The following is an 18,600-nucleotide window of genomic DNA, read 5'->3' on the forward strand; positions in this document are numbered from 1 at the left end:
CCAAACTCTTCCTCTCTTCTCTATAACCCATCCCTTCTGCACACTCTTTCTCTCTTTAGACAAACCAGTTTTTCTCAATCCAGTGTTCTCCAGATGTTTTGGACTGGGGTTGATGGGATTTGTAGTCCAATACATCTTGAGAGCACCAAGTTAAGAAAAGCTGGTTTACTTAAAGACAGATAGAAGCAACACCGCAGAGGAACCCCAACCATTTCTCTTTTTCGAGGGGTCTGGTGTCTTAATTCTAGGCAGATTGCCTCCAGTGTGCTTTCCTTAATATAATAGATCTTTGAATGTGGATTGTATTTATCCTAGGTCATTGCAGAGCATACAGGCAACGTCCTATAGTTTTGCATGTTGTTTCACTGAGTGGTGACATGTTTCTTGATTTCCCTTTCCCTTTTCTTCACGTTATTGATGTCTGATTTGTATTGTGTGTAATGTACTATAGTTTGTTGATTTGTTTGATTGCATTAAAAAAAGAAGAAGAAGAAGAAGAAAGGCAGGCTGGGGCGAAGTTTGACCTTCAGGTTTACTGGTTTTAAGCAGAACTTGTTACCTACTAGAAGATCAGATGTACGAACTATTGGATAAGACATATGGACATATGGCCAGTACTTACAGACGGAGCAGTATACTGGAGGGAACACAGGGAGGCCTGGTCTCAAATGTGTAGTATACAAGAAAATCACATCCTCCCTCCCCCCCCTCTCTCTCTCAGCTTCACCCGACCTCAAAGCGCTTTTGGTGCCCACTGGGAGGTGGATCTAGAGCCCAATCATGGGCCGAGTCAGAACCAAGAAGAGGCGGAGCCAACAAATTCTAGTTTTGTCCCCATCCTCCTCCCTGCTGAGTTCTCCAAAGGCAACACTGAGGCTAAGGAGGGGGAAGCTGACAGGCAGGACCACCCCCATGGACAGGCTGTAGGCAAGAAGGCAAGCAGGTTGCAGCTGGATGAGAGCAGACTGAGGTTGACGAGGCAGGACTCCAATCACCCTAACAGAGCAGCCTCCATCGGAGGAGGCTGTACAAGAGGATAACCTACCCTGAACATCCTGGCAAGACTGAAATGAGTTAAATAAATGCATTCGGTCTACCTCTCTCTCCTTCCTCCTTCGCAGGCACTTGCTCACATATCCTGGCACAAAACTATCTTTGCAGTCTCCTTCTGCCCCCATTCTGTCACATACACGCATCCCTGCTTGCATGCACAACCTCCTTCTTCTGACTTGTCTGGTATCTCTTCCTCCCTCCCTCGCTCCTCGGGGGTGGGGGGTGTCCATAGACCTAGCCTGCATGGCACCCCCTTCTGTGCTAGCAGTGGCTGAACACCAGTTGCATGGCCTGCCTTGGCTATTGCTGTGGCGGCTGCTGTTTTAGCTAGGATTGTTCTGCCCCTATTAAGTCGAGGCATGGAGTGGCCTGGCGTGGCAACCCTCACAGACAGCAAGCCTGCTCCAGCCAAGCTTGCAAAGTGACCTCATTTCTCTCCAGTGTGTCTTCATGAACTGGACAGCCAGTCACTTGGAACGGCTCTGCATGTAACAGGGCTGCAAGGGAATCTCGAGGGCTGCACTCCCTCCAGTGTCTGTGGGCTAGTGGTGGGCAGAGCCAGATGCAAAAGTGGGCAGAGTGGATGTGGATCTCACCCAAAAGCCAGAGATCGCTATGCAGTCCACCCATCCCATCTCTCTGTCCTCTCTCCAGGCAAGCGAGAGGCATGATTATCCAAGTTCAAGGGCAAATTCCAGCCAGGCAGAAGCATTGGAGGAGGGTGGTGTGGAGCAGGGCTGGTGAGAGGGAGTGTACTTCAGGCAGAGTCCCAAAGGCCAGAGAGAGTGGCCTTCTGTGCCAGTCATGGGAAATTGCTCCATGTCCGCTCTCCACCCTGGAGAGCATAAGAACAACCTGCTAGATCAGGCCAAGGGCCCATCTAGTCCAGGATCACAGGATCACAGAGTTGGAAAGGGATCCCAAGGGTCATCTAGTCCATCCCCCCGCAAATGCAAGAATCACAACTAAAGAATCTCCAATAGATTGCCATCCAACCTCAGTCCACCAGCTTCTGAGGGAGTCCACTGTAAAAAGTGCCCAACAGGGCCAGCCCAAGCTGTTTTGCTGCCTGAGGCAAAGGACAAGACGGTGCCCCCAGGTAATCAAACGGGTAATCAAACATTACTTCAACACTAGTGAAGGGTCAGCATCCTTCATCCTGCCCAAGGACAGCAGGCTAGGACTGGGAGTGCAGAGCAGTCTAGCTTAGGGGACTCAGGGAGTAGTGGCAACTGGTGCCCATTGGGACCAGTAGGGCAGAATATGGGGAGCTCAATGGTAGTAGATGGAGCCCCAGGGTTCATGGCAGGAAGAGCCACCCCTTGACTGGTTATAAGAAAGAAGCGAGGCGAGTGGGGCTGGTTGAGGGCAAACTGGGATTGGTGCGGCAGTGCCCCATTTCCTCTAATGGGCCAGCCTCCCTTGAGGGGGGGATGGCTAGGGGAGGCCTGCCACTCCCAGGATCTGGTAGTGCCCAACCAGATGCCTATGGGAAGCCTGTGGGAGTGCTCTCCCTCCTGTAGTTTCCAGCAACTGATCTTCAGAAAGATTACTTCTCCTGACCATGGAGGCAGAGAATGAGCATCATGTGTAGAAGCCATTGATAGCCTTCTCCTCCATGAATTTGTCCAGTTCTTTTTTGAAGACCTCCAAGTCGGTGGCCATCACTGCGTCCTGTGGCAGTGAGTTCCGTAGTTAAACTATGTGCTGCATGAAGGACTTTCTTGAGGTGATCCTGAATCTTTCAACATTCAGCTTCGCTGAATGTCCTCGAGTTCTAGTGTTCTGAGAGAGGGAGAAAAGTTTTCCTCTAGCCGCTTTCTCTGCACAGTGCATCATTTCACAAGCTTCTACTATGTTGCCTCTCACTACTTTTATATGAACTAAAAAAATCCAAAATGCTGCAGTCTTATAGAGGATTTGCTCCTCCTCTCCCCCTCCCCCTCCCCTCCAGGAATATCCCACATCTTTTTCAAAAGTCCTTTAAGGAAGCGGCTGTAATCACCCCCCTTCCAGGGCTCATAATAAGTGGACTTAAATGAGGCCACTGCCACCACCCCAGCCAGAATCTCACCCTTCCTCCCTGGAGCTCTGGGTAATATCAGGGCCAGCCCTGGCATTAGGCAGAGTGAGGCAGCTGCCTCAGGAGGCAGGAAGTGGCAAAGAGGATGGCATGCCTCCTTAGCTAGGGCGCTGCCCCATTGACAGTGCTGTGGTGAGATTTAGCGGCCAGGCAAGTCAGCTTCCGTGTGTGGAATGGAGGGGCTCCATCCTGTCTTTGCTTCAGGCAGCAAAATGTCTTGGGTGCCCTCCTTCCCCACACCTCAATGCAAGTTAGGTCAGGTTGGAAGAGAAAGGCTGGCTTGAGGTTGCCCCACAAGGTTGCATTTCTATCCCACCCCTCCTCCAAGGAGCTCACGGTAGCGTACAGGTTTTCTCTTCCTCTCCATTTTTATTCTCACGACAACCCTGGCAGGTAGGCTAGGCTGAGAGAGAGTGAGTGACCCGAGGTCACCCAGTGAGCTTCCTGGCAGAGTGGGGATTTGAACCCTGTTCTTTGCCAAGTCTTAATTCAACACTCTAACCAATATTCCACACTGGCTCTCTTGATGGCTGTGTGGGGATTTTGTCCAAGTCCTGCCCAGACTGCCACCTCTGAAGTATCTGGATTTGGCAGGGCACGGTTGCTTGGAGTCTCCTGCCCTTCTCCAAGCTGGCCCTCTAAGGGTTAAAGTCACAGTGCTTGGTGTTGTTCCTCTCCAGCCTACACCCTGTAGGGTCATTTTGCTGTTGTTCCTCTGGATACAACAATGTTATCTGTATTTTCTTTTGAGCTCGCAAATTGTCCTGTTGGTTAAACATTACAGAAGAGGAGGAGAGAGGAACAGCTCCAATCTTTTATTTCCTTGTTTGCCAAAGAAGCTACTTCTTCACTCCAGGCAGAATAATGAGCTTATGGAATTCACTGCCACAAGTCGGAGCTGCCGGGTCTGGAGATGAGAAAAGGCCTCGGAGGACTTTCACTAGAGCAGCCTTCACCAACCTGGTGCCCTCCAGATGTGTTGGACCTCAACTCCCATCAGTCTCAGCCGCCACAGCTGTGCCGATGGGGTGAGAGTTGGGACTCTCAGGACACATTCCTGCCAGGTGAAGAGCAGGGACGAGTCCCAAGGGCCAGGTAGGAAGGTTTGGAGGGCCACCCCGTTCCTGCTCCCGCACAAGACACCAGCAACATACAACGGAGGGAGTGACCATGTGACGTTCATGTTCTGTGCCTGGGGGTGGCCACACATCCTGTTACTGTGCACAGCAGCCACCCTGGCCCCCACCCTTGCATGTGTTCAGTAAGTATGGCAAGGGTGCATCTGCAGCACGTACCAATGTAGTTGAATGTTAAAACCTGGATGAAAACATGCTCCTTGTGCACTGACAAAACAGGCAGCTCTTCCCCAGGGCTGGGTTTTGCATATAATTTGCATTAATACATTAATAGTAGTCTCCAGTCGCACGTAGCTTTGCTCAAAAATCACCTCTCCCGTATAGGTTTCATTGGCAAAAAAGGAAGCTTTCTGCTTGGGTATGTTTCCACATACTTCACTGTGCTCGTTCTGCCTCTCCCTTCCCTCCCACCTCTGCTGTACTGTTACCCCTACCCCATCCTTTTCCTCCCCCGAAGATGGGCAGTTAGATTGTAATCTCCTTGGGGCAGGAACCTGTCAAAAAAACAGCCTCCCCCCAGATGTTTTGGAAAGCAACATCCATCAGCCCCGGACAGCGATTCATCATTTAATTGTTACGTAATTATCTATTTGGCAATCGCGAATTGCTAACCCCAAATGCGGAAGCAGCTCAAGTCCACCCTTCCATAAATCTCAAGAAAGATATTTCGATAACTGAATATAGTACTGGTAAATCTGAGCTCTCTTCTCCAGTCTTCCCTCTGTGTGTAACTGATGCTCTCCTGCATGCTCATACTCTTTGGCATTTCATAAATGAAAATAGGGACACATTTCTGGTCCCATTGCTTCCCTGATCCCTTTCATTACGCATTGCTGAAGGCCCTGTTGTCTGCTGCAGGCATTGTTCATTGCCTCTGCAACAGCCTCATCTCACACTGATTTTTAAAAAAACCAGGAAGTTTTTTCATCCATTCAGTTACTGATATGCAATCATTGTCTTACAATCTGTTATTGAAGAGATTCACAAACTTGTAAAATGGCAGCATCTAATGTCCACACATTCATTGTCCGTGCATGAGCATTTACGTTCATGCGTTCTAGAGATAAAAATATATCCTCCTCCATCACCCTCAGCAATTTCTATAGATCTGGGGGTAGGGCTGAAGAATGGCAAGTCTGGAAACAACTCACACCAACAACATTTTAATAATGTGTTTGTTTGCTTATAGCCCAAAAGGCTTATAGCCCAAAGGGCAGCTGACAAGATCAGTAGTGAGACAGTCTCTGCCTTCAGGTTCACCAGCAAAAGCACATGACACACAAAGAAAGGGGGAGGAGGTGGGAGGAGGAAAAAGCAAGCTCAGGCCCCAATTTTTAAAGTTAGTCTTCTGGCAACTACTGACTGGGATGGAACAGTTCCGATAGCCAGATGGAATCTGCCACTAACTAACAGTTGAGCGGGGAGCAAAGGCAGCTGCTTCTTTCCTCTCCCTCTTCTTTGCAGCCTGATGGAATGGCTGCTAGTGCCTTTAGGTGACAACAACCTTCACCTGCCTTTTGGCTTGCCCCCCAAAATAGAAATAGGATTTACCAGAGACAGAGGCCAGAAAAGAGGGATTGCCCCTGATAAATAGGGACAGTTGCCCCATGTGGACCCACCAGGAATGTTTTCTGCATACCCCCCAGCCCACTTTTAGCAGACAACCAGCCTTCTTCCTGCCTTCATGTGCAAAGGAGATGTTCCCAGAGGATATCAGAAGAGCCTGGCTATAGGATCAGACCAGAGGTCCACCTTGTCTAGCATCCTCTTCTCACAGTAGCCAGCCAGATGCTGACTGAAAGTCCCAAACCAGAACATGAGCTCTAGAAGGCTCTCTCCACAGATGGCCTGCTTAGGGTGCCTGTGTGTCCTATTGAGGAGAATCCTCAGTTTGAAGGCCAGCCTGTTCAAATTCAGTTTAAAGAGCCCTAAGAAGGGACAGCAGTTGAAGTCGCCCATCTACAATTTGTACCTGGACAGCAGACTGAGCAGCCACACATGTCTCATGAGGACACCACTAAGGTGAGATATACAGTAGTTAAATTAATGTGGGGAACTGTGGGCCATCTCTTCTCATGTGTGCAGGCTCCTGGGGTGCATGCCAGTTTAGGGGTAGGGGCCAGAGACAAACATGGGTGGAGCAATGGATAGGACGGTGACCTTTGAACAGTAGGTTCAATACATTTTGGCACCTGAGGTGAACCATAAAATGTGCTCTTCCTGGCCAGGAAAAAAGGGGTGAGTGAAGATCTGCATCTGGGAGGAGACCAGCAGCACCTCCTATTCGCCAAGAGGCTGGGGTGGGGGGTGCTGCTGGGAGACAACAAACCCAGCCTCCCAGGAGTGTGCCACAGGGGGGGCACAGCAACAACAATAGGCAATGCATTCTTTGGAGGCTGGATCTGCCGCCCTGTGGATCTTGCTGCCTGAGGTGGTCACCTCACTTTGCCTCATGGGTGGGCTGGTCCTGAGTAGGCTACATCCTTGCCACACAAAAGTCAACAGTTTTTACACTCACCCCCACCCCCTCTCCATTCTGCATCCACGCTTGCAAGAAGCCCTTATCACACTTCAAGGATACATTCCAGCCAGACAAGAGCTGGGTCAGTGAGAGGCATGTTATGGGGAGAGTTTTGAAGGCCAGAGAGAGAGAGAGAGAGAGAGAGAGAGAGAGAGAGAGAGAGAGAGAGAGAGACTCAGAGAACAGCATTTGGTCCCTGGGACGGATGTTGCTCACCGCTGACTGAAATTATAGTAATTTCTTCATTTCTACCTATACATATGAATTAGATTCTGTTAAGTAGCCACCCAATTCCTGTTATTCTGCATGGCTGTAATTTTCCAGTGCCAAAGCTCATGTTTTAAAATACAGTGGTACCTCGGGTTACAGACGCTTCAGGTTACAGACACTGCTGACCCAGAAATAGTACCTCGGGTTAAGAACTTTGCTTCAGGATGAGAACAGAAATCGCGCGGCGGCACAGTGGCAGCAGGAGGCCCCATTAGCTAAAGTGGTACCTCAGGTTAAGCACAGTTTCAGGTTAAGAACGGACCTCCGGAATGAATTAAGTTCTTAACCCGAGGTACCACTGTACAGGGAATCCTTCCTAGTGTAAGGCTATTACCACCCTGTACTTCATTCACCAGGCCTTCCATTCTCATGTGATCAGGCCTCTTCTCCTTCCGCCTCCTCTCCCTGCAATCTCACTCCCAGGGTCACAGCATGCAACGCTGCAGCCTCTGTATTTATAGCACTGGCTCTCCCTGCTGGAATAGAAGATACCAGATGGGGCCTCCCTTTAGCACATGCTCTGCGCCTAATGGAAGCAGCCACCCCCTGGGCTGCGGTGAGGTTGGTTCTGTCCGTGATGCTTGTTGCTGGCTTTTTTTTTATTTACTTTCTGTGTGCTGTTAGATGCCCAATAAACTCAGATTATCTGGGCATCATACAATGAATGCAACACAGGATAAAAGGAAAGGGCAAAAATACAATCGAATAGGGACACAAGAACAAATTAAAACGGCGCTGAAAATTAATGGCAAGTGGTAATTCTACCATCTGAAACATTTCCAGAGACTGTCCAGAAATCTTTGAGGAATGTGCTTCTGATGTGCTTTAAAGGTCTAGTGTGTACACAGCCTATAGGTATGTGTCCACACAAATAAAATAGCCACCCTGGCACCCCCAAAACACCATAAACCTCAGCTCTAAAATTAGTTAAATCTGGGTGCAGGAGTCTTAGTCTCATCAACCCAATACTAAGAATTTGTCAAGAATGTATAACTTGCTGTTGAAATGGAATACACAGGATGAGACGGTTAAATCAGCTATGATTAAATGGGCACAAGACATTGGTCATGACATCATGTTTGCTGACTGGGAACAGTTATGGACTACCGGTATAAAGTTCACGGCATGTAATGCCTTAAGAGAGAACATTATGAAAATGATGTATAGGTGGTACATGACCCCAGTCAAGCTTGCAAAAATTTATCATACGCCCAATAATAAATGCTGGAAATGTAAGGAAACTGAAGGTACTTTCTACCACCTTTGGTGGACGTGCCCAAGGATCAAGGCCTTCTGGGAAATGATCTACAATGAAATTAAGAAGGTACTTAAGTGTACCTTTCATAAGAAACCAGAGGCCTTCCTCCTGGGCATGGTAGGCCAATTGGTGTCAAGGAAAGATAAGACGTTCTTTATGTATGCTACAACAGCAGCAAGAGTTCTTTTAGCAAAGTATTGGAAGACACAAGAACTACCCACGCTGGAAGAGTGGCAGACGAAAGTGATTGATTATATGGGACTGGCTGAGATGACTAGCAGAATCCGTGACCAAGGGAAAGAGACGGTGGAAGAAGATTGGAAGAAATTTAAAGTTTATCTTAAGAACTGTTGTAAAATTAATGAGTGCTAAAATGTCATGGGTAATGTAAAACAGAATTGCAGTGATAAATAATTGGGTAAGAGGAAAAAGATTAGAAATTGAATTACAAGTATTGAAATTAGGGGTTGCTGGGAAAGTTTAAAACAGGGATGCAGAAAAGGGAGGTATGGGGAAGTCGTTGAAACAAGGTTCAAGAAAGAGAGGTTAAGAAATTATATGTGTTTACATGTTTGTTTGTTTATGTGTTATGTCGTTAATTGTTAGTTGTTTTGTGTTTTAATATATGTTGTAAAATCAATAAAAATCTATTATAAAAAAAGGAGTCTTAGTCTCATCAAACTGAGAGGCTGGCGAACAGCCTGTGGGGGACATGCTGCAGATGTGGCGCCACCACTCACCACTGGCCATTTCCCTGCTTCCGCGATGAACAGATTCAATTTTTCATTTTGTGGGGTTTCTTTTCTCCCCAGAAAATACTCCTTTGCCCACCTCTTGTGCAAATTCGTATTGGATTTTCCTGCATCACAGGGAATAATAATGAATCGAAGCGAGTTAAGGTTGGTGACGTAGTAGTGTGGTCTACACAGAAATAGGCATCATTTAAGGCAATATGTCAAAAGACAGGGAAGTGTCGTGGATCTATGCCTTTGTTCCTCAGGTTCAATCCCTGTGGCATCTCCGAGTAGGGATAGGGAAGGCTCAGATCCTGGAGAGTCACTGCCAAGGTGTCATTGGACAGCGCTAAATGGACCAATGGTCTGATCTCAGTATTCAGCTTTATAACACCAGTGCATGGCACCTGTCATTCATTTAAAACATACCCCTATCTACTCAAATGCCATTTCTTATCATAAAATTGGGGCGATGTCCCTGAATCCAATCCATGCAGTTCCTGAGCAGTTTCAGGGGGCAGTGTGTGTGTGTGTGTGTGTGATGATTCTGTTTATTACCATATATATATTCATTTAAACAACCTTAAATCAATTACTTCCCTTCTTCTCTTTCTGTGGTTCATACCATACATCCCTGCATATTTTACATTAACGAAACTATTCAGTAATCCATTGTTACATCCACCAAAATTTATTTTCACTGTTGGATTTATCTTAATGCTACCAGGGGGCACTTCTTGCGAAGCCAGTTTCCTTGTAAGTGTGAGTAATTGAGTCATAACAAAACTTAACTGAAAGAAAACAACACATAAATGTTGAGCAGCGTTTGTAATGTGTGGGCAGGCGGGCAGGCACACACAGAGGGCTAGTCTCTATAACCGCATCAATTCCCCCCAAAGCAAATTGTGTGCCCTTGAAGCCTCTCAGGGTTCCTTCTTCCCAGCCAGCTGGAAAAAACCCAGAGACTTCTATCTCTGCCAGGGCGCTTTCGTCAGATGCTTGTATCTAGTAGCCACCAGCCATTAACCACCATTTAAACAAGCACTGTGGCCCACTGAAGGAACATTGTTTACAATTTGCTGGACTCCCATAGCCAAAGACCAATTATTCTGTAGACAGGGCTCCCCTATATTGAACAATCTTTATAAATTATGACAGCTGTGGGGGGCTGTGGGGGGCTGGAGGGAAGAGGGCCCAGCCTTTCACCTCCATTTTTCTCCAGCCTGGCCTCGCAGTGCCCATGAGTTGTAGCCATCTGTCTGAATGGCAGTTGGCCGGCCGGCAGGGAAGTCTGAGCAGTTGGTTGCCATCCAGTTCCTAGTGGGCAAATGTCCACCTGACAGAATCTACCACCCTAATTGGCACTAATTGGCATTCCTTGTGACAGACTTGGCTTTGCGGAACAGACGCCTGAGGGCAGTGCCAGGCAGTCTCCATCCTCATGTGTGAACGCAAATTGGCCAAGCAAAAAGGTAAGGCAGCTGAGAGAGAGAGGGGGCTCATTCACACTTTTGCTTGACTCGTATTTTGATCATATTGTGCACCAATTAATCTTCACAGGTCTGAGAGCGCTTCTTGTTGTTCCATGGCTGTGCCTTGGGAAAATCTGATCTTACCTGCTGAATCAGAAGCTTTGGTTAAGCAAAAGCTCTTTTTGGATTTTCCGCACATCTGGTAAGATCTGATTTGGTGGGTAAGATCTGATTTTTGCAAGGAACAGCTGCAGAATCACAAGAAAAATTATTGGACCCTGGGGAATTAATCAGTATGCAATACAATTAAAATACGACTCCAGTAAAAGTGTGGATGAGACAACTGAGAGTTCTTAAGGGCTGCCCCCAAATCCGGGTTGCCCATGCAGAGACTGAAGCCTCTGACACTCGAGAAGCAAAGTCCCAATTGATAAGTTGCCGGTTCATGATAACCTTGCATCATAAACAGGTAGAACTCATTGTCACAAGATGCTGAAAAGGCCACTGCCCTTCTTTTAAAGTACAGAATATATAAAAATACATGGAGGCAATGTTTGTCGGTAGCTACCAGCCATAATAAGATGCACACTTGTAAATTCAGAGGCAATTGAGAAGGGGTGGGGAAGAAAGGCTATCATTCTTGTACTTGCTGTGTGCAAACAGCCTCCTCTATGGACAGTGTGGTTCTTAATAGCACCTTGTAATGCTTAGTCTCAAAAGTGCTTGGTATACATTTTCTCATAATTTCCTCATTCATGCAGTGGTAAGTATCTGCCTGTCACGTGAGAGACTTGGGCTTGATTCCCCAATGGGGATCCAGTGAATTTTGAGAGCCGGTGTAGTGTAGGGGTTAGAGTGCTGGACTAGGACTTGGGAGACCAGAGTTCAAATCCTGACTCAGCTGTAAAACTCACTGGGTGACCTTGGGCCAGTCACAGTCTCTCAGCCTAACCTACCTTGCAGATTGTTGTAACTTACAACCATTTGTAAGGATAAAAAATAGAGATGAGTAGAACCGTCTAAGTCACCTTGAGCATCTTGGGGAAAAGGTGGGGTATAAATGTAACAATATATATATAATATAAATAATTCCTTACATCAGTCCTGCCAGGCAGGCCGGTGTTGTGATCCCTGCCTTACAGAAAGAGCAGGGGTGCTGTGGTGGAAGAGAGCGGCTTGCTTTTGTGAGTTAGTAGTTGGTAGGTGAGATTCAAATCTGGGATGTCTGGCTCAAGCTCTGCACTACTATCTTAAAGGTAAAGGTAAAGGGACCCCTGACCATTAGGTCCAGTTGTGGCCAACTCTGGGGTTGCGGCGCTCATCTCGCTTTATTGGCTGACGGAGCCGGCATACAGCTTCCGGATCATGTGGCCAGCATGACTAAGCCGCTTCTGGCGAACCAGAGCAGTGCACAGAAACGCCGTTTACCTTCCTGCCGGAGTGGTACCTATTTATCTACTTGCACTTCGTGCTTTTGAACTGCTAGGTTAGCAGGAGCAGGGACCGAGCAACAGGAGCTCACCCCGTCGTGGGGATTCAAACCGCCGACCTTCTGATTGGTAAGCCCTAGGCTCTGTGGTTTTACCCACAGCGCCACCCTCGCTATCTTACTACTATCTTACATTGACTCTTTTCTCTCTTCACTAGAGTTCACCACAGAAATGACTTCATATTTATTTTCTCTCCCAAGGATATGAGGAGGATATGAGGAGTGGACTTGGTGTTGGAACCTGTTGGGCAACTTTCTTTTGCCTCCCCAGCAGAAGATGAAGAAAGGAGCAAAGGGGGAGGAAGAAAACAAGCCCAGAGACACCTACCAAGAGTGCAGGCCTCTTACAGCCCTGGCCTGTTCCTTTGCTACCCTCATCTTCATTTTCCTCCCCCTCCCCATTCTTAATCCACCTTCCAAATTTGAGGCCAAGAAAAAGGAAAAAACACCCTAAGCAAAAACAGGCAGCTTCCTTTGTACTGTATTCAGGGACAATGTCAGGAATTTGTCTAGCTATAACAACTAGAGCATGGATCATGAGGTCCAGAAACTTGTTCTTTAAGAGAAATGAAAGCTGCAATTCTCACTCCCTATTCCTTTTAGGTTTATGCTCCTAGTGTTACTGTGTTTTGTTCTCTTGCAAATCTCCCTGGAAATGGTTACTAATGATGCTTTATTTGTAGAGTTTGGAATGTCTATTTTGTATAATTTTTGTTTGTAATGCTTTTTTTGTTTTGTTTTTTGTTTCAGATCATAATTTGTTTTTCCTGTTAATGTTGCTGCTTTAAGCGTGGATATTTCTTGCAGTTTGTGTTTGACCTTTTTCTGTAATGTTTTATTTTGATATTTTGTAATGTTCTATTTGACATTGCGAGTTACGTTGTAAAGGATTTGGAGATTTGTTTATTTTGTTATTTAAACATGAAGTGGTCTAGAAATGATTTCAAGAAAGAAAGAAATGTACACTGGAGGGAAATCTGTAAAATAAGTCAATGACTGCTTCTGCCGTGCGCTGCGACTGCTGGGAAATGTCTTCTTTGGTTATTTTGAGACAGCAAGCTCTGCTTTCCCCTTCTGTTTCCTTTCTCCAGGCGACTGTTAAAGGCCAGACCTGTACTGTGTCTCCTTGCCCTCTGCATCTCAAAAAGTAGCAAAGGCGCGACTCCTCCGGTGCATCTGGGGCTCAGCTCTGGTGCTCAGCTCAACAGGCCACAGTGGCTTAGGGCTGCCAATTATTTCACCAGCTTCTGCTCTTTCGTTGCCTCTAATATATTCAAACAGCAGGCCAGGCTGTTTCTTTCGGCCTGGTCAGTTGGCAACTCAAGTCGCAGCACACACCTTCTCCTCCTGCTCCTCACCAAACCCCTAGACTTAGAAGGACCCCCTTGGCTTGGCATGGTGTGCATGTGTGAAATCAGATCTACACCCAACTTCCCAAATCCGGTTAATCTGCCTCCTCCTGGCCTGGCGAGGGTGGCTTGTTTTGGAAGGCAAGTGCTGCAGTCTGAAGAACCGCTGCTGGCTGAAGGCCCCCCGCCCCTATTTGCATAGCTCCTAGACAGGCGTGCGCCTCTGTTTTTGCACCGCGTTGTGACCTTCCCCCCTCCCCATTTTTCAAGGCAATACCCAGGGGACCCGCCAAGGCCACACAAAGGCCCTTCCTTCCTCTCAGCTGAGCTCCTTGCTTCAGCGCAGTTGCCATAGCAACCCAGGAGGGAACAGGCCTGCTCATCTCCAAGGCCCTGCAATCTCAAACTGTGTTTAGAGAGAGGGGGATATTTCAGAGGCCTTGGCCACAGGGAGATGCTGACCTTGGCCAATTCACGCATTATTTTCTGAAATTGGAGGCAACATAGCAAAGTATAAACAGTTCATCGTTTGTGTACGGCAGCTTGGTTGTCGACACCTCCAGCGGTGGAGGTAGAACATAGCTGTCATATAGCTGATGAAAGCCTTATTTTCCATGAATTTGTCTAAATCTCTTTTAAAGCTATCCAAGTTGGTAGCCATCACAAGAATAGCGTTCTTCTGCCATTGCTACATCTTGTAGGAATGAATTCCATGATTTAACTATTTGCTGTGTGAAAGGTACTTTGTTTTTGTCCGTCTTGAACCTTCCAGGTGACTACCTGCAGCCATTAGGAGATGATAATCTTCCTGTTTTGATTTGTGTGGCTCAAGCTGCTGTTACAAGCACAAGAGCTGGTCAGAATGATTCTTCCCCTGGTTAGTTGGCAACTCTGGAAGCCACATGCTTAATCAGATGGCTACCCTGCAATAAACCAGTGGAGCCCTGAGCCTTTCCCCCAGAGAGCTGCCACTTTTAAACTTGGCAAATTATGGGCTGCCTCTCCACCCTCCAACTTGAGAGAGCAAAACAAATAGGACGTCAAGGGGCCTATATAGTGACCACAGTACTGTATAATCATTGGTGTCTGGTTGCATTGTTTTAATTATTTTAATTAGGGAAATGTAGAGTTGGTTAAACAGGCCACAAATGTGCAGCAGCCATTATAATCTTTTATTATACCACAGAGCAATTGCATTTTCCAAAGTGGCGACTTAGGAACATAATTGTTTGTGTAAACTCCTTATAATACAGCGACACTTCCTTTTGTTGCTAATACGTATGTTCTGGTTAAAGGATCTTCCTTTTGGTTTATTTCAGTGCATTCCGCTCTGCACTAGATCATCATCAGATGTTGTCAAATTGCTCTTCACAACCTCAGTTCCTCTACAACCATTAATCTATCATCAAGAGGCAGCCTCCTTAATGGCATGCCATTCGAAGGACATTGAAGTTAGTTGACCCACATGAAAGTGCCCTCAGGTACATTATACAGGTTGGGCATGTATCCTAGTTTACAGAGGATAGTCCTCTATTTGAAGACTCATGGTATCGTTGAGTTGGAATAAAGCCCTCTTGTAGCATCCAGCCTCTTCTGAAGAAGAATCCACCATTTCCCAAGGCACCATCACTATTCCACTCTCAAAGACCTCATAATCACATACCAACATGTCTCATGTCTAGTCTACGTTGCTTTTCTTGTAATTTAAACCCATTGGTTCAGGTCCTACCCTCCGGAACAAAAGAAAACATATTTGCATCTTCTTGTACACGGCAGCCCATCAAGCAGATTGAGGTGGCACAAAAGTCATACGCACACAGTCTTCCTTACTATGCTGAGAGGCACTGGACACATTTCTATTTAAATTATAGCAATGGCTTCTACATATACATATATCTTAGCATATGCAATGTTCATTAAGGGGAAGGGTCGTAGCTCAGTGGAAGAGCCTCACATTTGTCTGCAGAAGGTTCCAGGTTCAATCTGTGGTACCTGCAGGCAGGGCTGGGAATATCCTGTCTGAAGTCCTGGAGAACTACCAGTCAGTGTGGGTGAATGATTCCATGTGGTTGGTGTTGACAGGGATTAGAAAGAAGGGCATAAACTCTGGGCAAGTGGTTCAAACCCCCGTCAGACCCCAAAGACTGGCACTGCCAGGAAGCATTGGCAGACTCACCATGTGATGGACCCAGGCACAGAGTGGCCATGTGTCCTATTTTACAGAGGGAAGTTGTCAATTTAGAGATGTCCTCTATTTAATAGGCTATCCAGTCCGTGCCTGAGATTAAGGGCTCATCCAACCTTCCTTTTGTGCTATATTTCTAGGCACAGGTCTGCATCTTAAAGTCTGAGTGGAAACTCACTCTTTAATGCTGAATCAGAGCAAACGGCAATCCGTTAAAGGCTGAGTTTTCACGGGGAAAGTGCCGGGGGTGGGGGAGCACTCAGACACAGCACTTTAAAGCATGGACCTGTCCCTAGAAAGCACAGGGGAAAAGGTAAGTGTGGATGAGCCCTAAGATAAAGAACACAAAACACAAGGGCACCACCTTCCCTCCTAGGGTGATGCAGGAACATAGAAACTCCCTTATCCTGAGTCAGACCAATGATATTGGCCGTTCAGTACACTGAGTAGCAATGGCTCTCCAGAAGATTTTCCCAGCCCTACCAGGAGATGGTGGGGATTGAACTTGGGAGTCTTCTGTTGCCCTACCACTGAAATCTGGCACAGTATTTCTATTTAAATTACAACATTTATTTAGAAATTAGGACATGCACATATAAATTAGTTTATGTAAACTTTATCAGTGTCCATGATTGCCCTCCCTTTTGGTGATGCACAAGGGGTCACCCTTTGCGTGGTTGTGATCTGTAACAAGGCAGATGCAGAGATGTCAATTTATTTTAATGCTAAGGAAAGGGAGGAGCTGTTCATGTGCTGCAGCCCTTTTAAATGTGCTAAAAAGGTTTCATGCTGAGATGTATAGAGACAGTACCAGCCTGTCAGTTAATGGAAGCAAAATACGAAGAAGCGCCCTAACGGGCAGGACTTTTCTGACTGCAGTTGCGAAGAGTACTGGCCCCATGCCCCCAGCCCACTGCCCACCCTGCTTACCTTTGCCCTAGCTGGGTGGGATTGGTATGTGAGGAGCCAGATGAGCAGAAGAGATGTCTCAGCAGCAGGGATAGCCACTATGTGTGCATTCCGCCATGCGCTAATGCCCACACAATAGGAGAGTGTTAATGTAGCTCTCGTCATTTGCCAGTTCACTGGACACCACTCAGTCACTGTCTGGGCTCGCTATCAGATCTGGATACCTGCCAAAAGCTAGGTTTGTGGGAGGGGGAGATTCAGAATTTTTTTGGGGGGGGGGGAGATGGCCAGGGTTTAAGGAGACTGGGTCATAAGCACAGTTAAAACCACATGGACACCTTCCTTTGTGATGGACTTCCTGGACTGAGGGATGCGGAGGGGAGTCAGAGAGAAAAGTCAATCACTTCCAGTTCCCCATCCCTAAGTCCTGATGGTAAGGCCAAGCAAACATATTGGCAAAAATCACATCTGTGAAATGGGGCTACCAATGACCTGCTTTCTAGGATTGCTGTGAGACTGCAAAAGTATTTTGCAAATGATTACGGGTTTATGCTAAAAAAACCACCCACAGATTGCTAGTGAGAGATCTTCACGTGGGACTCAATGGCATGTTAAAAACTATCATGTTTACTGTGGCATGAGGCCACTTGAGGGGCCTCCTCTGCTGCCACTTCATCATCACGTTTGCTTCCTGTCTGACGTGAGGAAAGAAGTGACATGGTTTGCCACAGGGAGTCGTGGAGGTCACAGGCAGCAAAATGGGAAGCAAAGAAAACACCTGCAGCAGGCAAGGTGGGGTCAAAGTGATGCATCTTGGCCCAGACAGAGGAGATTCCTAGGAAATGGAGGCCTGCTCTAGGCTGCTCCAGGGAGTAACTCAGGGATTCATTAGGCTATTCATTTATTGCACCTTCACTGTGTAATTCTTTTGTATTAGGAAGTGTTGCTGTTATTTCTTAACACTCTGCTATTGCTGTGAGCCACTTTGAGCTCAGCTTGGCTGAAAAAGCAGCATACAAATATTAAACTACTAGTGTTGCTTGCCAATCGCACCTACTCTTGGCTTCATGCAAATTAAGGATTCTAATATGGCACTACAAATTCTCCAATGGGGGCTGTATGATGATAGCATTATTTTTTATGTATATAAGAAGAAATTAAATAGCAAAAAAGGCCAATTATGGGTCCCCCTCAACTCCTCACAAGATTACCTTTAGCCATTGTCAGTGGAAAACAGATAACGTATTTACAAAAAGATATCACATGTACAAAACCTGGTTGTGTCCTCACAACCACAACTGTGCAAGCCCTGCAAGTCAGCACACAAAACCCACTGGCCTGTAGAAATTTTCACCAGTCTGTACCACGGATGTTGTTACAGGACGGAGTAGGGGATCTGAGCATCAGGTCTTTGTTATGGGCCCTCCCCACATTAAAGGGCTCCTTCAGGTGTCCTTTTTATGGTGCATTCATGATTATTTGTGCTCATGATGCTATTGAAACAGTCTTGTGTGATCCCACTTTTAAAACTCTGCAAAAGATTTGGGCAGTTATAGTGCTTCATTTCCAATCAGTGCATATCCTTGAATTCCCTGCCAAAATCCCACACCTTTGCATAGCACATGTGTTCTGGTGTGGTGCTGTGGGTTTTTTTTGTTCCACCTCTGGACCCATCTGGACCTCAAAAATGTGGTAGCATTGGGGAAGCATCACCAAACAACTAATAAAGCAGAATAAGTCCACCACTAACTCACTAGTATCGTCTCAAGCACATGCTGTAGAATACACTCACCACCAAAGACCAGTCTGCAGGGGCCCTTAAAACAGTTTAGAAACATACACACACACCTGTGCTTATAGGGTGTCTGGGTGCATCGCGAGACCCTAGTCACCCAAAATCTTAATTTTCCAGAGACATCTATTCATAAAAAAACAGCTAATGCCCATTTTATGAAAATATGTGCCAGGTAAAATGTGCCAGGAAAGTATCCTTTAAGAAATTAGCCATGCCATTGTTTTATACTGGCTGTTTGTGGCCCATCAATACAGCATGGAGGGTGGGGAGAGGGGGGGGAAGCCTGCTGAAGTGCACTGCAGTCCATGAAAGCTTAAGCGATCATCTTCAAGGTGCCACAAGACTC

The 18,600-nt window shown here is 46.7% G+C and overlaps 1 long non-coding RNA gene across 2 annotated transcripts in view; it reads left to right on the top strand.

Moving 5' to 3' along the window:
• The window catches only part of LOC310767900, a 32,267-nt gene extending 17,426 nt beyond the window's left edge, over nucleotides 1-14,841 (top strand). The window contains exons 1-3 of one of the 2 annotated variants that reach the window (XR_014551111.1): nucleotides 9,806-10,527; nucleotides 12,218-13,936; nucleotides 14,685-14,841. This is a non-coding gene — a long non-coding RNA (uncharacterized lncRNA). Of the gene's footprint in view, nucleotides 1-9,805; nucleotides 10,528-12,217; nucleotides 13,937-14,684 lie in introns of those variants that run through there. The other variant, XR_014551110.1, reaches the window with a different exon arrangement.
• Nucleotides 14,842-18,600: the final 3,759 nt, after the last annotated feature.

Source organism: Podarcis filfolensis (assembly GCF_964270895.1).
Source record: "Podarcis filfolensis genome assembly, chromosome: 8".
Classification (NCBI taxonomy): domain Eukaryota; kingdom Metazoa; phylum Chordata; class Lepidosauria; order Squamata; family Lacertidae; genus Podarcis; species Podarcis filfolensis.